Source organism: Neofelis nebulosa, chromosome 15 (genome assembly GCF_028018385.1).
Source record: "Neofelis nebulosa isolate mNeoNeb1 chromosome 15, mNeoNeb1.pri, whole genome shotgun sequence".
Taxonomy (NCBI): Eukaryota; Metazoa; Chordata; class Mammalia; order Carnivora; family Felidae; genus Neofelis; species Neofelis nebulosa.
Window position 1 is genome coordinate 300,936 of NC_080796.1, and position 20,705 is coordinate 321,640.

The window sequence follows — 20,705 nt, forward strand, 5'->3', positions numbered from 1 at the left end:
AACCCAGACAGGTTCCATGCTGCCAGCAGAGAGCCCAACATGAGGCTCGATCTCACAACTGTGAGATCATGACCTGAGCCAAAATCGAGAGTCAGACACTTAACCAGTTAAGCCACCCAAGGGCCCCCTGCTCTGATCATTATTACTTGCTTTCTTATGCTGGCTTCAGGCTTCATTTGTTGTTCTTTTTCTAGCTCCTTTAGGTGTAAGGTTAGGTTGTTTGAAATTTTTCTTGCTTCTTGAAGTAGGCTTATATTGCTATGTACTTCCCTCTTAGGACCACTTTTGCAGCATATCAAAGGTTTCAAACCATTGTTTTGTTTTGTTTTGTTTTTTCATTTCCATTTGTATACATGTATTTTTTTAAGTTTCTTCTTGTATCTCTTGCTTAACCCATTCCAGTGTAGTAGCACGTTATTTAACCTGCATGTATTTTTTTTTTTGATCAATTCTTGAGAATAGTCCATGTACAGTGGAAAACAAGGTGTATTCTGTTTTAAGATGGAATGTTCTGAAAAAAAATCTCTTAAATCCAATCTGGTCCGCTCTGTCATTCAAAGCCATTGTTTCTTTTTCTTTTTTTTAATTAAATATATTAAATTTATTGTCAAATTGGTTTCCATAGAACACCCAGTGCTCATCTCAACAGGTGCCCTCCTCAATACCCATCACCCATCCTCCACTCCTTCCCACCCCCCATCAGCCCTCATTTTGTTCTCAGTTTTAAAGCGTGTCTTATGCTTTGGCTCTCTTCCACTCTAACCTCTTTTTTTTTTTCCTTCCCCTCCCCAATGGATTCCTGTTAATTTTCTCAGGATCCACATAAGAGTGAACACATATGATATCTGTCTTTCTCTGTATGGCTCAAAGCCATTGTTTCTTTGGTGATTTTCTGTTAAGATGTATTTTTTGGTGATTTTTTTGTTAAGATCTGTTGATGTAAATGGGGTGTTAAAGTACCCTATTACTGTCTTATTATCAATTAGTTCCTTTATGTTGGTTATTGTTTTATGTACTTGAGTGCTCTCATGGTGGGTGCATAAATATTTACAATTGTTAGATCTTCCTATTGGATTGTACCCTTTATTATGATACAGTAGCATTCTTTGGCTCTTGCTACAGTCTTTGTTTTTGTTTTATTTATTTTGAGAGAGACAGAGTTGGGGAGGGACATAGAAAGGGGGAGAGAAAATTTCAAGCAGCCTCCATGCTGTCAGCCTGGAGCCCAACATGGGGCTCAAAGCCACCAGCCAGAAGATCATGACCTGAGGCAAGACCTAGTCGGTCGCTCAAATGACTGAGACACCCAGGTGCCCCACAGTCTTTGTTTTAAGGACTCTTTTGTCTAACAAAAGTATCGCTATTTTTTCTTTTAACGTGATAAATTTTTCTCCATCCCCTCGCTTTCATTTTTTTTTAATAGAATTTATTGTCAACTTGGCTAACATACAGTGTGTATAGTGTGCTCTTGGTTTTGGGAATAGATTCCCGTGGTTCATCACTTATAGACAACACCCAGGGCTCATCCCAACAAGTGCCCTTCTCAATGCCCACCACCCACTTTCCCTTCTTAGCCACCGCCCCCCATCAACCCTCTATTTGTTCTCTGCATTTGAGAGTCTCCTATTTTGCCCATCTCCTTCTCTGTTTGTAACTATTTTTCCCCTTCCCTTCCCCCACGGTCTTCTGTTACGTTTCTCAAGTTCCACATAGGAGCAAAAACATATGATATCTGTCTTTCTGTGACTTATTTCACGTAGCATAAAACCTTCTAGTTCCATCCACATTGCAAGAGATAGCACGATTTCACTCTTTCTCCTTGCCAGGTAGTATTTCAGTGTATATATAAACCACATCTCTGTATCCATTCATCAGTTGATGGGCATTTAGGCTCTTTGCACAATTTGGCTATTGTTGAAAGCACTGCTATAGACACTGGAGTACATGTGCCCCTACGAATCAGCACTCCTGTATCCTTTGCATAAATTCCCAGTATTGTTATTGAGGGGTCGTAGGGTAGTTCGATTTTCAATTGTTTTGAGGAACCTACGCACTGTTTTCCAGAGCGGCTGCACCAGTTTGCATTACCACCAACAGTGCAAGCACCCCCTCACTTTCAATGTGCAGGTGACTTTATGTCTAAAATGAGGTTTTTATAGGCAGCATAGAGATGGGTCTTGTTTGTTAATCCATCCTGTCACCCTAGGTCTTTTGTTTGGAGTGTTTATTCCATTAATATACAAAATAATTATTGACAGGTATGTATTTGTTGTCATTTTACTACTTGTTTTGTGGTTGTTTCTGGAGAGTTTCTCAAATCCTTTATTGTTTTTCCCTCTTTGATGTCTTTCTACTTTGCTTTAATGATATATTTGGATTTCTTTCTCTTTATTCTTTGCATGGTTATTAGTGGGTTTTGGTATATGATAAGCACTAATTTGTATATCACCTCTTCTGCGTGTAGCAGTCTATATTAAGTTGATGGTCACTTAAGTTAGAGCTCATTTTTTTTCTCCTCCCCATGTTTTGATAAGCTATTATATTGTATATCCTTTTTTGGGGCATTCCTTGACGATTTTTTTTACAGAAATATACATTTTTTACTGCTTTTACATTTCCTGCCTTTATACTGTCACTTTTGATCTCTCCTTTCCACTCAGAGTCCCCGATAATATTTCTTACAGGCTGATTTAGTGGTCACAAACTCCTTCCATTTTTGTTTGTCTGAGAAATTCTTTATCTCTCCTTCTATTATGAATGATATCTTACTGGATAGAGTATATTTGGCTGCAGATTCTTCTCATTCAGCACTTTGAATATATCATGCCATTTCCTTCTGCCTTGCAAAGTTTCTGTTGAAAAATCTCCCGCTAGCCGTGTGGGTTTTCCCTTGGAAGTGAATGACTTGTTTTGCTGCTTTTAAGATTTGTAGCAGTGGGGCGCCTGCGTGGCTCAGTCGGTGAAGCATGACTTGATCTTAGCTTAAGTCGTGACCTCGCAGTTCGTGGGTTTAAGCCCTCCAGTGGGCTCTGCACTGACAGCACAGAGAGTGCTTGGGATTCTCTCTCTCTCTGTCTCTCTCTCTCTGCCCCTCCCCTGCTTGTGTCTGCGTTCTGTCATGGAAATAAAAAAAAAAAAACAAAAAAGAAAACACTAAAAAAAAAAAGATAGCAGTATATTTTGCAAATTTAATTACATGTCTTGGGTATTGACTTTGATGGAAGTTCTTTGTGCCTCCTGGATCTGGATGTCTGTTTTCTTCTCCACATTATGGATTTTTTCAGTTATTGTGTCCTCAAATCAATTATCTGTCCCCTTCTCTCTGTCTTCTTCTTCTGGGACTCCTGTCATATGAATGTTTTTACATTTGACGGAGTCACCGAGTGCCTTAAGTCTATTCTTGCATTGGATAATTCGTCTTTGTTTCTTCAGCTTCACTACGTTCCATTACTTTGTCTTCTAGGTCATTAATTTGTTCCTCTGCTTCTTCCAGGTTGCTGTTCATTTTTACTTCCCTGTTCATCTCTGATTCTTCAACTCATATTTTATGTCTGTGGTAAGGGTCTCTTGGATGTCTTCCATTCTTTCCTCAAGTCCAGTGAACATCCTTATGATCATGGTTTTAAATTCTCCATTAGGTGTGTTATTTACATCTGTCCCATTTAGGTCTCTGGCCATGGCCTTATCCTGTCCTTTCATTTGGGATAAATGCCTCTGTCTTTTCATTTTGTCTAAGTATCTGCCAGCTTCTGTGTGTTAGAGAAGCCAGTTATGTCACCTGCTCCCGAAAGTAATGGACTTAGGAAAAAGATGTCATGTAATGCCCAGGGTCTAGCACTTCAGGGAGTGTCACCAGTGTGTGCTGCATGCGTTCTGCTGTTGTGTTCTGGCTATGCTATCCTTCAAGCCAGTCGTCTGCAGAGGCTCTCCTTGCCTGGTCTTGTGAGTGTTTCATCCCTGGCCTGAATGAAGCGGGTTTTAACTAGGTGTGCTCTGGTCTGCTTATGAAATGAGACCTGTCACCACCTCTCCTGGAACTGAGGCCAAGGGAAACTCTCTGGTTGGGAGATGTGGTGTGGGCAGGCATTTGTCCTGGTCTTCTGGGGGAGGGGTCTGCTGTGCTGGGACTCAAGCAAGAGTGATTGAGAAAGGTAGTTCCACCAGAGTGCAAGGGGGTGGCGTTTGGTGTAAGCAAGTTAGGTAACCTGTGTTAGCAATGCACTGCTTCTTACAGGTGGCTTTATGTTTGTGGTGAGGGGCAGGAGAAGGAGATGGTGCCAGCCAGCGGCTTTGTTCCTACAGACAGGTCTCTCTGAACTTTGCCTCTGAGGGACGTGCTCTGAGAAGAGCAAATAATCTCCCCACTGTGTGCCCCAGGCACTCTTCAGACCACCGTACCCATGCTATATGCTCCCACGTTGTTTGCCTGCCCTCTGCCCAAGAGCAGTGCAGTACCTCAGGGCACTAAACCAGCTAAACCGGATGCCCTTTAAAACTCCAGACTTTATGCACTACTGATTGCAAGAACTCACGAAATGCAGCCCCTCATTTTCGAAGCCAGTGGCTATGGGGAAATGTTCTCTTTGTGCATTCCCCTGTTCGTTTCTCTCTCTCACCCTTACCCACAACCTCGACTCCCTCCCCTCTGCAGCAGCCAGGATCTGTTTCTCTTCTAGATGACATTTCTGCATCAAGGACCTTCTTTGATGTGGCCTCTTCTCTCCCTTTTGTTGTGGAGTTTGTTCTGTCAGTCTTCAGGTCGATTTCTGGGGTATTTAGGGTGAGCTGATTGTTATCTAGTTGTATTCGTGGGATGAGGCAAGCCTAGAGTCCTCCTACTCCTCTGCCTTCTTCCTGTCTCTAAGATCTTTTTCTAAGATTCCCTTCAACTCCAACAATTCTTACAAGTATGCAGGAATGCCTCTTTAGAATGTCCCCTCAAGTTAAGGTAGAAGCACAGAGACATACGATTTGAAGCACAATAGTTGAAAAACTAGAAAGAGTCAATTTGATAACCAAAATTGGGCCTTTGGTCTGATTTCAATTAAAGGAAATAGGCAGCTTTGAGTATTTTTTAATCCATTGAATACTCAATCTTCATTCTCCTTTCCTCAGTGAGGAAATAAAGAGAATGTCATGGAATCATTTTTCATCTTTTCAGTAGCAAAACAAATGTACTGTCCTTTAGCACTACTTAAATTAACTCCACATTCTCCTTTACCTTACTCCAACCTTCTTTGTGTGGGGAGGTAAGATCACTCCATCTTTGTGTTGTCCCACAATGCTTCTCCATATCATACAAGATGGCTTCAAAAGTTTGTTGTCATTCAAACTACCAATCTAGTATTTGTCTCTGATAAATCAACTTAATACTACCGCAATTTGTACAGCTGTATTATTTGAATGATATAATGTTTATTCCATTAATTATACGCTGAGCTAAAACATATAGCTAAGCATATCTTTCTATTCAATTGAAAGAAGGGGAAACAGGCTACTGTGTTTTCCAAGAATGTAGGATCTGTGCCAAGAACAGGATTAACACCAGTGTTACACACAAGAACCAGGTCAGAAGAGGATCTCATTGTGAATTGCAAGATGCTGGGTTAGCAAGATTGCTTAACAGGAAAGAGGAATAGCCTAGAGTTAATCTTTTCCTTCCTAGATGGTGAAAACTATGGATGAGTCTATGCATTATAATGAGATAATAAAGTATAATGAAGTAAACGGTAGACTGAGTCAAGAGATCCTATGGCCAAGATTTGATGGAAATGAAAGTGGGCAGCACTGACTGAGACACTAAAAGTTTGCACAGGCGGGGAACCTGGGTGGCTCAGTCAGTTGAGCCTCAACCTCTCAGGTCATGATCCCAGGGTCATGGGATCAAGACCCCTGTCAGCCTCCACACTAAGTGTGAAGCCTGCTAAAAATTCTCTCGTCTCTCTCTCTCTCTCTCTCTCTCTCTCTGTCTCTCTCCCTCTCTCTCTCTCTCTTTCTTTCCCTACACACCCCCTCGTCCTGCTTGTGCCCGCTCTAAAAAATATATAAATATAAATAAAAAATAAATAAATAAATAAATAAATAAATAGAAGTCTGAACACACTAAAGAAAGAGCATTTTATCTTTTTGAGCCTGACTTCACATCGAGTCATGGGGTCAGCAAGGCAAAGGCTGGCGAAAGGGTCCTTCAAGAAACAAAAATCTCTATAGGAGCAAAGTTCAGTTCTACTACATTGACTTTTTATTATTACATAAGTGACTGGTAATTTGCAAGATAACACAGAAAAAGTTTTCATAAAATTTGTTATGGTACTGGCATAAGGACAGACATATAGATCAATGTATTAACATTGAGAATCTAAACATAAACTCTCACATTATAGTGAACTGATTTTCCACAAGGGTGACAGAAAATTAAATGGAATAAAACTAGTCTTTGTAACAAACGGTACTGGGACAAATGGATATCCACATGCAAAGCAATAAAATGAGACCTCTACCTCATAGCATATATACAAAATTAACTTAAAATCTAAGAGCTAAAATGATAAAACTCTTAGAAAAAAGCTTATGTGTATATGTTTGTGACTGGATTTGACAATGATTTCTTACACATGACACCAAAAGACAAAAGCAGATTAAGTTTACTTCATCAAAATTAAAAACTATGCTTCAAATATCACCATCAAGAAAGTGAAAAGGCAAGTGACTAAATAGGAGAAAATACCTGAAAATCCCATATCTGCTAAGGGATTTGCATGTAGGACATTTAAATAACTCTTCCAATAATGAAAAGACAATCCAATATAAAAACGGGCAACAGAATGGATTAGTTCTTTAAAGACGATACAGAAATGAACAATAATCACGTTAAAAGGGAGATGTTTGGGGTTCCTGGGTGGCTCAGTCAGTTAAGCTTCTGACTTGGGCTCAGGTCATGATCTCACGGTTCGAGGGTTCGAGCCCCGCATCGAGCTCTGTGCTGACAGCTGGGAGCCTTGAGCCTGTTTCAGATTCTGTGTCTCCCTCTCTCTGACCCTCCCCTGTTCACGCTCTGTCTCCCCTGTCTCAAAAATGAGTAAAACGTTAAAAAAATAAAAAAAGAAGATGTGATATATATATATATATATATATATATATATATTCCATGAAGTATTACTCAGCAATCAAAAAAAAAAAAAAAAGGAATCTTGCCATTTGCAACTACGTGGATGGAACTGTAGCGTATTATGCTAAGTGAAATTAGTCGGAGAAAGACAAAAATCATATGACTGCACTCGTATGAGGACTTTAAGAGACAAAACAGATGAACAAAAGGAAAGGGAAACAAAAATAATACAAAAACAGGGAGGAGGACAAACACAGGAGACTCATAAATATGGAGAAAAAACTGAGGGTTGCTGGAGGGGTTGTGGGAGAGGGGATGTGCTAAATGGGCAAGGGGCATTAAGGAATCTACTCCTGAAATCATTGCTTCACTAAATGCTAACTAATTGGGATGCAAATTAAAAAAAAAATAAAACTAAAGATACAACAAAAAGAGTAACACCCCCCACCCCACCAAAACTTTTCTCAACCCAGGAAGCCTCTGGTTGGGGATTTAGGAGATAAGGACCTTCTAGAGAAGTCAGAGCTATGGACTGAGTTGTCTGAAAGCTATCTAAGTTTTTGTTTCACAGGGAAGACCTTAAAATGGCAGATAATTTCATGCCATAACCTTAATTCCTTTCTATAGGGATACACAGAAAATCCCTCGTTATTGTTTAATAAGCTTCATCAGTTTTGGATATCCTTACAAATTTTAGTTTTTGAGACCTTAAAGATTTCTTTAGGACACAGTAGCAGGACAACGCCTAGCACTCTCATTCATAGAAGACTGATCAACAGAGAGTCATGTTACTCGCATGAAAAGTTCCCTGTTACTATGTGACTCATTTATAAGACATCTGAAAAGAAAATAATTTTCAATGTCTCTTCAGCCACAAAAAGGACCAGTCAACAGAATGTTCTAATTCCCCTGACGGGTATAGCTGTCTAATGAAACTTGCATGTATATTATATAGCTTTTGTGACTGACAGAAACGAGTTGGTCAGTGTATCTACCTCATTGCTCCCACTTAGGATTTACAATGAGAATCCTACAAAGGAGGGTGAGAGTGCGAGGACATTAAGTGTTCTTCTTGGAAAACAGTTGGGGTTTCACTACATATCAATAAATGAGAATCCTGAGTGGCACATTAGTCTTTTCTGAGATTGAATTGTGAAATCTCTGAAAGGCTGATTAACTCAAGTGAGTGGAAAAAGAAAATGAGCTTCTGAACTTGCAATGGTAGGAGCACTATGTTACTAGGTAAGACCTTGACAGAGCAGCCATTTCTCCTTTTTCACTGCCATTTCTTTTCCTTTACAAAATCCAACAAAGAGAAAAGTCCATTCCTTTGAGAAGGACGTTTGCATAAAGACCTGCTAGTCATTCTTGATGAAGAGAATAAATTGCAAACTTGTAATTACAAATTACAACAAATCATCATTAAAATAACCCGTTCTCAAACTCTCACTGAAGGGTTGAGACTACAAGAGAAAGTCAGAATTCAAGATGACATGATCACTCAAATTGTGCGGAAGTTTGAAACACGCTGAAAAATATTAGCAGGGACTCTCACACATTTGTATGCCAACGTTCACAGCAGCATTATTAACAGTAGCCAAAAGGTGGACTAAACCAAACGCTCACTGTAGTATATATATAATGTTGCTTTTTTAGACTCTCACAATGTTTTTATGAAAATCTCACTATAAACATCATTACTTTATGAGTTCAATCAACTTTATCTCTATAGAAAAATTCCATTGCTAGTAGCCAGCAGGAACAATATCAACCTAATATTTTGATCAGTGAGATTTTCCATATGATCCAAAACATTCTTATGTACTAAACCTATTGAAATAAGGATTCCTTTTCAGTAGGACAGACATCAAGAGACTGACTTACTAAACTTGTCCTTAATAAGTTTCTCGGAAGATTGTGAATTTGGGCCGCTTGCTGATTGATGGTTGCTTCTGGCCTGGCATGTTGCACTTCTAGCCTAAAATGCAGATCTTAAGGTAATTATTATCATACATAAATTTACAAATATAGCATACAATTTCTGAACAAATGAGGGGATTACAGAAATTCTTAAAATTGTATCAAGAGGAAGATTTGGCAATTGAGCCATTTTCTCGTTGTCTTTTGTGGATAAGGTGCAAAATTGAGATAAAATGTGCCACAATTCTGCATTTCCAAATAACTCAAAGCTGGAATTAGTATCCAGTTTAACAAGGATATACTGGCATAACTAATACATTTATCATACTACATTCCTTATCTGCTTTATAAAAATCAAGCTATTTTCTTTGAGGATTAAATTATACTTTTCCATATGATCTTACGTCTTCTCGGCATATCTTATGGCCTCTGCATGTTGATCCTTTGCTTCTTGCAACTAAAATAAGGAAGAAAATATAATTTTAACTACTGACAATCTAGTAGACCACCATCACCTGTTTCTGTAACTAAATGTTTTTTTTTTTTACTTTAGAAGAGAGAGAGAGAGAGAGAGAGAGAACACGCACAAGTGGGGAATAGAGGCAGAGGTAGAGACAGAGAAAATCGTAGGCAGGCTCCAAGCTCAGGGTGAAGCCTGATGTGGGGCTCGGTCTCATGACTGCTCTCATGATGTGGGGTTTAGGATCATGACCTGAGTGGTCACCGTAATTCTAAAGCACGGCAACCTCTGACATTAAGTCCTTGCCCCTTGCTATCTGTGTTTTGAATTGCTCTTAAGGCTTCAAAACCAGATTCTCTAATTCACATTTCCAGCTTTGGCCCCTTTACCTAGGCCATGTGTACTTTTTGCTCTTCCATCTAGATGCTCATAGACAACATCCTCAACCGCACACTCAAAAATCATTACTTGACATGGAGTACCTTTGTAGACAGCTAATCGTGTACATTTTATTTGACGTCTTTTCAGTGTTACTTTGAGTGTGTCTTTCTTTTTGAGTCTTAGGGGGCACCCTTACCCTTAGGATGCTGACCAGCATACTTTGTCTCGCTTTTCTTTATAACACGACATTTATCACAAGGGCGGGATGATCACTTGTTTGTCTTTGTTTCCTTTTGAGTAATTTCTTAGTACATAGAGATTTCAACATATGGAAGTCTTCTGAAGTTCCTTTCAGACGCATACTTGACAATATTGTTAGGAAGGTTAAGTTGGCTAGAGCTACCTCTTCTTCCCAATCCAGATTCTTCACCTCAAAATTGTGTGCATCAAATGTCTTCACCCAGGTATCCCCTGGTATGGGGATTCAGGAGATGATAAGGACCTTCTAGAGAAGTCAGAGCTATGGACTGAGTTGGCTGAAAGCTATCTAAGTTTTTGTTTCACAGGGAACACCTTAAAGTGGCAGACAATTTCATGCCATAACCTTAATTCTTTTCTATGGGAATCTACAGAAAATCCCTCGTTATTCTTTAATAAGCTTCGTCAGTTTCAGATATCCTTACAAATTTTAGTTTTTGAGACCCTAATGATTTCTTCAGGACACAGTAGCAGGACAATGCCTAGGACTCTCATTCATAGAAGACTGGTCAACAGAGAGTCATGTTACTCGCATGAAAAGTTCCCTGTTACTATGTGACTCATTTATAAGATGTCTAGAAAAGAAAATAATTTTCAATGTCTCTTCAGCCACAAAAAGGACCAGTCAACAGAATGTTCTAATTCCCCTGACGGGTATAGCTGTCTAATGAAACTTGCATGTATATTATATAGCTTTTGTGACTGACAGAAACGAGTTGGTCAGTGTATCTACCTCATTGCTCCCACTTAGGATTTACAATGAGAATCCTACAAAGGAGGGTGAGAGTGCGAGGACATTAAGTGTTCTTCTTGGAAAACAGTTGGGGTTTCACTACATATCAATAAATGAGAATCCTGAGTGGCACATTAGTCTTTTCTGAGATTGAATTGTGAAATCTCTGAAAGGCTGATTAACTCAAGTGAGTGGAAAAAGAAAATGAGCTTCTGAACTTGCAATGGTAGGAGCACTATGTTACTAGGTAAGACCCTGACAGAGCAGCCATTTCTCCTTTTTCACTGGCATTTCTTTTCCTTTACAAAATCCAACAAAGAGAGAAGTCCATTCCTTTGAGAAGGACGTTTGCATAAAGACCTGCTAGTCATTCTTGATGAAGAGAATAAATTGCAAACTTGTAATTACAAATTACAACAAATCATCATTAAAATAACCCGTTCTCAAACTCTCACTGAAGGGTTGAGACTACAAGAGAAAGTCAGAATTCAAGATGACATGATCACTCAGATTGTGCGGAAGTTTGAAACACGCTGAACAATATTAGCAGGGACTCTCACACATTTGTATGCCAACGTTCACAGCAGCATTATTAACAGTAGCCAAAAGGTGGACTAAACCAAACGCTCACTGTGGTATATATAAAATGTTGCTTTTTTAGACTCTCACAATGTTTTTATGAAAATCTCACTATAAACATCATTATGAGTTCAATCAATTTCATCTCTATAGAAAAATTCCATCGCTAGTAGCAAATAGCAACAATATCAACCAAATATTTGGATCAGTGAGCCTTTCCATGTGATCCAAAACATTCTTATGTACTACTCCTAGTGAAATACGGATTCCTTTTCAGTAGGACAGACATTAAGAGACCGACTTACCAAACTTGTCTTTAACAAGTTGCTCTGAAGGTTTTGAATTTGGGCGGCTTGTTGTTTGATGGTTTCTTCCTGTCTGGCATTTTGCACTTCTAGCCTAAAATGCAGATCTTAAGATAATTATTCTCACACATAAGTGTAAAACAATACCATATAATATCTGAACAAATGAGGGGATTACAGAAATTCTTTAAATTGTATCAAGAGGAAGATTTGGCAATTGTGCCATTTTTCTCGTGTTTTGTGGATAAGGTGCAAAATAGAGATATAATATCCCCAATATTGCATTTCAAAATAGCTCAAAGCTGGAATTTGTATCCAGCTTAACAATAATATACTGGCATAACAAGTATATTTCTCGTACTACACTGCTTATCTGCTGTATAAATAAGGTATTTTCTGTGAGGTTTAAATTATACTTTGCATATGATCTTACGTCTTCTCCGCATATCTTATGTCCTTTGCCTCTCGATCCTTTGCTTCTTGCAACTAGAATAAAGAAAAAAAATAATTTTAACTACTGACAATCTAGTAAAACACCATCACCTGTTTTTGTAACCAAATGTTATTTTTTTTTTTTTACTTAGTGGGGCACAGAGAGAGAGAGAGAGAGAACGCCCAAATGGGGAAGGGAGTCATAGGGAGAGACAGAGAAACTCGTAAGCAGGCTCCAAGCTCAGGGTGAAGCCTGATGTGGGTCTCGGTCTCATGACCGGTCTCATGATGTGGAGTTTGGGATCATGACCTAAGCAGAAATTAAGAGTCAGGACGCTCAACCAACAAAGTCACCCAAGTGCCCATGTAACTGAAATCTTATTGGACCCAGCCACACTCGCCCCTACACGCTGATTGATGGCTACTTTTAGGTCATAACAGCAGAGTGGAGCTGCTACAACAGAGACTGTGGCCTACAAAGCCGAAAATGTTTCAATACTCTTCCAGAATAGTTTACCAAACTTACTCTCTTACAAAAACATAACGTTGTTAATGTTTATAAATTATATATGATCAGATAAATATACAAATGTATCTACTGGTCAAGTGGAGGAAATATAGGAAATTACCTTATGGTAAACATTTCTGTTCTCACATTACAAGCACTGCATCAACTATGATTTTAAATATTCACATAGGTGAATGACATTTCTATTCTCGTGATTATGAAACTGAATATGCTATTTTCAGTGACAACGAGATATTTCAGGGAAGAGTTTGACAAGCAGTATCCTAGTAGGAGCCAGAAAGCCTGGGTCTGAATTCCCAATTCTGCTGGATATGAGCTCTATGACCTTGAGCACACTCCCTAATATTTCCATGTCTCAGTCTTTGCATCTGTAAAATGAAGGTAATGACAGCACCTACTGGGGCACCTGAGTGGCTCAGTCGGTTCAGCGTGTTGCTTTTGATTTCTGCTCAGGACATGATCTCAGGGTCATGTGATTAAGCCCCACATCGGGGTCTACGTGGACAGCAAGGAGCCTGCTTGGAATTCTGTCTCTCTCTCTCTCTCTGTCTCTCTCCCTCTTTCTCACTCTCCCTACCTTCCCCTCCCCACAATCTGTCTCTCTCTCTCTCTCTCTCTCTCTCTCAAAATAAGGAACCTTAAAAAAGTGATCTCAAAATAAATAATAATAGTATCTACCTAACTGGGATCTTGGTAATATAAATTTGGGAAATAATACATGAACAACTTAGAAGGGTACGTGGCACATAGTCAGCTCTAAGTGTATGCATTTAGCATGATTACTGTCGCTGTATTTTGCGTTCCAATACAATGAGATAGTTTAGGCAGGTGGCATGCCAATACAAGTGGTCCCCTAGACAAATTATACTGAAGTTATTCTTCTTCATATCACCGCAAGTGGCAGCAAATGGGGAGGATGAGGCCCAGAATCTCTCCTCAGTACTTCACACAACTTTCGCCAATGCCACTAGCAAACAGTACTTTTTTTTCCTCTTATAATACTTTCAACTAACATCCTCTCTATACCCTCAGTGGACAATGCTCACGAAGTACAAATAGCACCGCCTAGACTGAGTAGTAGATGCTTTACATGACCATCAGAGGCAAGGGAAAGCCACTGATATGGAAATAATGGAGTCTTGCTAAACCAAAGTTCCTCAATCATTTCATGCCCATACTGTTTATGTTAGGCTGCTTTAGCAGGTACTCTGGTGAAGAGATTAAGGCTTTGTGGTGATAGCATATCAGAAAAGCTGGCCCCAGAGCTTTGCATCTGGTAAAGTGCTACACATCTGTAAATCCCAGCACCAGCTGTATAAGGAAGAAAGATTTCAATTTCTCCTTTTCTATTAACCATTTGCTTAAGTTGGAATCTTTCTCCATCTATCACGCTGCTTCTCCCCTTGCAGTGGACTCGAACATTCTTTAATGAATCATCTCATCTACAGATTCAAGTTTTCTTCACTTATTTCCTTCTTTTACACTAAAATCTAACTTTCAATCCAATCATTCCACTAAGAAAATTTGAGGGTCATAAAGGACCTTTTTTTAAAAAAAAATTGTTAAAGTCTTTATTCTGCTTCACTTCTCAGCAGCAGCTGAAAAAAATGATCATGCCATCCCTCTGCGCTTCTATCCCCACCTTATTTCTGAAGGACGGCAACCCCTGACATTAAATCCTTGCCCCTTGCTATCTGTGTTTTGAATTGCTCTTAAGGCTTCAAAACCAGATTCTCTAATTCACATTTCCAGCTTTGCGCCTTTACCTAGGCCATGTGTACTTTTCGCTCTTCCGTCTAGGTGCTCATAGACAACATCCTCAACCGTCCGCTCAAAAATCATTACTTGACATGGAGTACCTTTGTAGAAGGCTAACCGTGTACATTTTATTTGGACTCTTTTTGGTGTTACTTTGAGTGTGTCTTTCTTATTGAGTCTTACGGGACACCTTTACCCTTAGGATGCTGACGAGCACACTTTGTCTCGCTTTTTTTTATAACACGACATTTATCACAAGGGCGGGATGATCACTGGTTTGCCTTTGTTTCCTTTTGAGTAATTTCTTCGTCCATAGAGATTTCAACTTACGGAAGTCTTCTGAAGTTCCTTTCAGACGCATACTTGACAATATTATTAGGAAGGTTAAGTTGGCTAGAGCTACCTCTTCTTCCCAATCCAGATTCTTCACCTCAAAATTGTGTGCATCAAATATCTTCACCCAGGTAGCCCCTGGTTTGGGGATTCAGGAGATAAGGACCTTCTAGAGAAGTCAGACCTATGGACTGAGTTGGCCAAATGCAATCTTCAGTGTTTGATTCACAGAGACCTTAAAGTGGCAGGTAATTTCATGCCATAACCCTAATTCCTTTCTATAGAGATGTAGAGAAAATCCCCCGTTATTCTTTAATAAGCTTCATCAGTTTTGGATATCCTTACAAATTTTAGTTTTTGAGACCTTAATGATTTCTTTAGGACACAGCAGGACAATGCCTAGCACTGTCATTCATAGAAGACTGATCAACAGAGTGTCCTATTACTCGCATGAAAAGTTCCCTATTACAATGTGACTCATTAATAAGACGTATAGAAAAGAAAGTAATTTTCAATGTCCCTTCAGTCATAAAAAGGACCAGTCAACACCATGTTCTAGTTCTGCTGATGGGTATAGCTGTCTAATGAAACTTGCATGTATATTATATAGCTTTTGCGACTGACAGAAACGAGTTGGTCAGTGTATCTACCTCATTGCTCCCACTTACGATTTACAATGAGAATCCTACAAACGAGGGTGAGAGTGGGATGACATTCACTGTTCCGCTTGGAAAACAGTTGGGGTTTCACTACATATCAATAAATGAGAATCTTGAATGGCACATTAGTCTTTTCTGAAATTGAATTCTGAAATCTCTGAAAGGCTGATTAACTCAAGTGAATGGAAAAAAAATGAGTTTCTGATCTTGCAATGGTAGGAGCACTATGTTACTAGGTAAGACCCTGACAGAGCAGCCATTTCTCCTTTTTTATTGGCATTTCTTTTCCTTTACCAAATCCAACAAAGAGAAAAGGATATTCTTTGGGAAGGACGTTTGCATAATGACCTGCTAGTCATTGTTGATGAAGAGAATAAGTTGCAAATTTGTAATTATAAATTACAACATATCATCATTAAAAGAACTCTTTCTGAAACTCTCACTAAAGGGTTGGGTTTACAACAGAAACTCAGAATGCCAGATGAAATGATCTCTCAAAGACTGGGGATGTTTGAAACATGCTGAAAAATATTAGCAGGGACTCACACATCTGTATGCCAATGTTCACAGCGCCTTTATATACAATAGCCAAAAGGAGGACTAAATCAAATGCTCACTGTGGTATATATAAAATGTTGCTCTTAGATTCTCACAATATTTTTATTTAAATCTCACTACAAACATCATTACTTTATGAATTCAATCAACTTCATCTATATAGAAGAATTACATCACTAGTAGCAAGAAGAAACAATATCAACCAAATATTTTGATCAGTGAAATTTTCCATATGATCCAAAACATTCTTATGTACTACTACTAGTGACATAAGGATTCCTTTTCAGGACAATCATTAAGAGATCGACTTACCAAACTTGCCTTTAGCAAGTTGCTCTGAAGATCTTGAATTTGGGCCGCTTGATGTTTGATGGTTTCTTCTTGCCTGGCATTTTTAACCTTTAGCCTAAAATGCAGATCTTAAGATAATTATTCTCACACATAATTTTAAAACTGTATCGTGTAATTTCTGAACAAGTGAGGGTATTACAGAAATTCTTAAAATTGTATCAAGAGGATGATTTGGCAATTGTGCCAATTTTCTCGTTGTGTTTTGTGGTAATGGTGCAAAATTGAGAGATAAGATGCCAAAATTTTGCATTTCAAAATAGCTCAAAGCTGGAATTCGTATCCAGCTTAACAATGATATACTCGCATAACTAATACATTTCTCATAGTACACTCCTTATCTGCTTTATAAATAAACAAGTTATTTTCTGTGAGGTTTAAATTATACCTTAGCATATGATCTTTAATCTTCTCAGCGTATCTTACGGCCTCTGCATGTCGTTCCTGTGCTTCTTGTAACTAAAATAAAGAAAAAAATAATACTTTCAAATACTGTCAATCTAGTTGAACACCATCACCTGTTTCTGTAACTAAATGGTTTTTTTTGTTGTTGTTGTTATTTTGTACTTGAAAGAGAGACAGAGAGGGAGAGAGCACACACAAGTGGGAAGGGAGTCAGAGGGAGAGACAGAGAAAAAGGGAAGCAGGCTGCAAGCTCAGGGCAAAGCCTGATGTGGGGCTCGGTCTCATGACCAGTCTCATGATGTGGGGTTTGGGATCATGAGCTGAGTGGAAATTAAGAGTCAGGACGCTCAACCAACTAAGCCGCCTAAGCACCCCTGTAACTAAAATCTTATTGGACCCAGCCACACTCTCCTCTACATGCTGAATGATGGCTACTTTTAGGGCATAACAAAAGAGTTCAGCTTCTACAACAGAGACTATGGCCTACAAAGCCGAAAACATTTCAATACTGGTACAGAACAGTTTACCAATCTTACTCTCCTACAAAAACATAACATTGTTAATGTTTTTAAATTATATATGATCAGATAAAAACACAAATGTATCTACTGGTCAAATGGAGGAAATATAGGAAATTACCTTATGGTAAACATTTCTGTTTTCATATTTCAAGCACCATATCAACTATGATTTTCAATATTCACATAGGTGAATGACATTGCTGTTCTCGTGATTATCAAACTGAACATGCTGTTTTCAGTGACAACGAGATATTTCATGGAAGAGTCTGACAAGCAGTATCCTAGTAGGAGCCAGAAATCCTGGGTCTGAATTCCCAATTCTGCTGGTTATGAGCTGTATGACCTTAAGCACACTACCTAAAACTTCCGTGTCTCAGTCTCTAAATCTGTAAAATGAAAGTAATAACAGCACCTACTGGGGTACCTGAGTGGCTCAGTCGGTTCAGCGTGTTGCTCTTGATTTCTGCTCAGGACATGACCTCAGAGTCACGTGATTGAGCCCCACATCCAGCTCTGCGTGGATAGCGAGGAGCCTGCTTGGCATTCTCTCTCTCTCTCTCTCTCTCTCTCTCTCTCTCTCTCTCTCCCTACCTGCTCTTCCCACAATCTCTCTCTGTCTCTCTCTCTGTCTCTCTCTCTGTCTCTCAAAATAAAGAATCTTATAAAAGTGATCTGAAAAATAAATAATAATAGGATCTACCTCACTGGGATCTTGGGAATATAAAATTAGGAAATAATATGTGAACAACTTAGAAGAGTACGTGGCACATAGCTCTAAGTTATGCCTTTAGCATGATTACTGTTGCTGTATTTTGTGTTCCAATACAATGAGATAGTTAAGGCAGGTGGCATGCCAATACAAGTGGTCCCCTAGACAAATTATACTGAAGTCATTCTTCATACCACCGCAAGTGGCAGCAAATGGGGAGCATGAGGCCCAGAATCTCTCCTCAGTACTTCACACAACTTTCACCAATGCCACTAGCAAACAGTACTTTTTTTTCCCACTTATAATACTTTTAACTAACTCCCTCTCTATACTACTCAGTGGACAATACTCACGGACTATGGTACAAATAGCACCTCTTACATTGAGTAATAGATGTTTTACATGACCATCAGAGGCAAGGGAAAGCCACTGACATGGAAATAATGGAGTCTTGCTAAACCAAAGTTCCTCAATCATTTCATGCCCACACTGTTTACATTAGGCTGCTTTAGCAGGTACTCTGATGAGGAGATTAAGGTTTTGTAACAACATATCAGAAAAGCTGGCCCCAGAGCTTTGCAGTTGGTAAAGTGCTACACATCTGTAAATCACAGCACCAGCTGCATAAGGAAGAAAGATTTCAATTTCTCCTTTTCTATTAACCATTTGCTTAACTTTTGAAGCTTTGTCCATCTATCACGCTGCTTCTCCCCTTGCAGTGGACTCGAACATTCCTTAATGTATCGTCTCATCCACAGATTCAAGCTTTCTTCACTTATTTCCTTCTTTTACACTAAAATCTAACTTTCACTCCTGTCATTCCACTAAGACATTTTGAAGGTCATCATGAACATCTTATTTTTTTTTTAATTTTATTAAGGTCTCTATCCTGCTTACTTCACTTTTCAGCAGCAGGTGAGAAAAATGACCATGCCATCCCTCTGCTCTTTTAACCACACCTTATTTCTGAAGGACGGCAACCCCTGACATTAAGTCCTTGCCCCTTGCTATCTGTGTTTTGAATTGCTCTTAAGGCTTCAAAACCAGATTCTCTAATTCACATTTCCAGCTTTGGCCCCTTTACCTAGGCCATGTGTACTTTTTGCTCTTCCATCAAGTGCTCATAGACAACATCCTCAACCGCGCACTCAAAAAATCATTACTTGACATGGAGCACCTTTGTAGACAGCTAATCGTGTACATTTTATTTGGACTCTTTTCGGTGTTACTTTGAGTGTCTTTTTCTTATTGAGTCTTAGGGAGCACCCTTACCCTTAGGATGCTGACCAGCATACTTTGTCTCGCTTTTTTTTATAACACGACATTTATCACAAGGGCGGGATGATCACTGGTTTGCCTTTGTTTCCTTTTGAGTAATTTCTTCATCCATAGAGATTTCAACTTACAGAAGTCTTCTGAAGTTCTTTTCAGACCCATACTTGACTATATTGTTAGGAATGTTAAGTTGGCTAGAGCTACCTCTTCTTCCCAATCCAGATTCTTCACCTCAAAATTGTGTGCATCAAATATCTTCACCCAGGTAGCCCCTGGTTTGGGGATTCAGGAGATAAGGACTTTCTAGAGAAGTCAGAGCTATGGACTGAGTTGGCTGAAAGCTATCTTTTTGTTTCACAGGGAACACTTTAAAGTGGCAGATAGGGGCGCCTGGGTGGCGCAGTCGGTTAAGCGGCCGACTTCAGCCAGGTCAGGATCTCGCGTCTGTGAGTTCGAGCCCCGCATCGGGCTCTGTGCTGACAGCTCGGAGCCTGGAGCCTGTTTCCAATTCTGTGTCTCCCTCTCTCTCTGCCCCTCCCCCGTTCATGCTCTGTGTCTCTCTGTCCCAAAAATAAATAAAAAACATTGAAAAAAAATTTAAAGTGGCAGATAATTTCATGCCATAACCCTAATTCCTTTCTATAGGGATCTACAGAAAATCCCTCGTTATTCTTTAATAAGCTTCATCAGTTTCGGATATCCTTACAGATTATAGTTTTTGAGACCTTAATGATTTCTTTAGGACACAGCAGGACAATGCCTAGCACTCTCATTCATAGAAGACTGATCAAACCAGTATCATGTTACTCGCATGAAAAGTTCCCTAATACAATGTGACTCATTAATAAGACGTCTAGAAAAGGAGTAATTCTCAATGTCTCTCCAGCCACAAAAAGGACCAGTCAACAGAATGTTCTAGTTCCCCTGACGGGTATAGCTGCCTAATGAAACTTGCATGTATATTATATAGCTTTTGTGACTGACAGAAACGAGTTGGTCAGTGTATCTACCTCATTGCTCCCACTTACGATTTACAATGAGCATCCTCCAAACGAGGGTGAGAGTGGGATGACATTAACTGTTCTTCTTGGAAAACAGTTGTGGTTTCACTACATATCAATTAATGAGAATCCTGAATGGCACATTAGTCTTTTCTGAGATTGAATTGTGAAATCTCTGAAAGTCTGATTAACTCACGTGAATGGAAAAAAAAAATGAGTCTGAACTTGTAATGGTAGGAGCACTATGTTACTAGGTAAGACCCTGACAGAGCAGCCATTTCTCCTTTTTCAATGGCATTTCTTTTCCTTTACAAAATCCAACAAGGAGAAAAGTCCATTCCTTTGAGAAGGACGTTTGCATAATGATCTGCCAGTCATTGTTAATGAAGAGAATAAATTGCAAACTTGTAATTACAAATTACAACAAATCATC

The 20,705-nt window shown here is 39.2% G+C and overlaps 1 protein-coding gene across 1 annotated transcript in view; it reads right to left on the bottom strand.

The window, feature by feature from the left end:
* The window catches only part of LOC131495869 (ankyrin repeat domain-containing protein 26-like), a 168,276-nt gene that overhangs the window by 14,606 nt on the left and 132,965 nt on the right, over nucleotides 1-20,705 (bottom strand). The gene's annotated exons all lie outside the window — the stretch shown is intronic.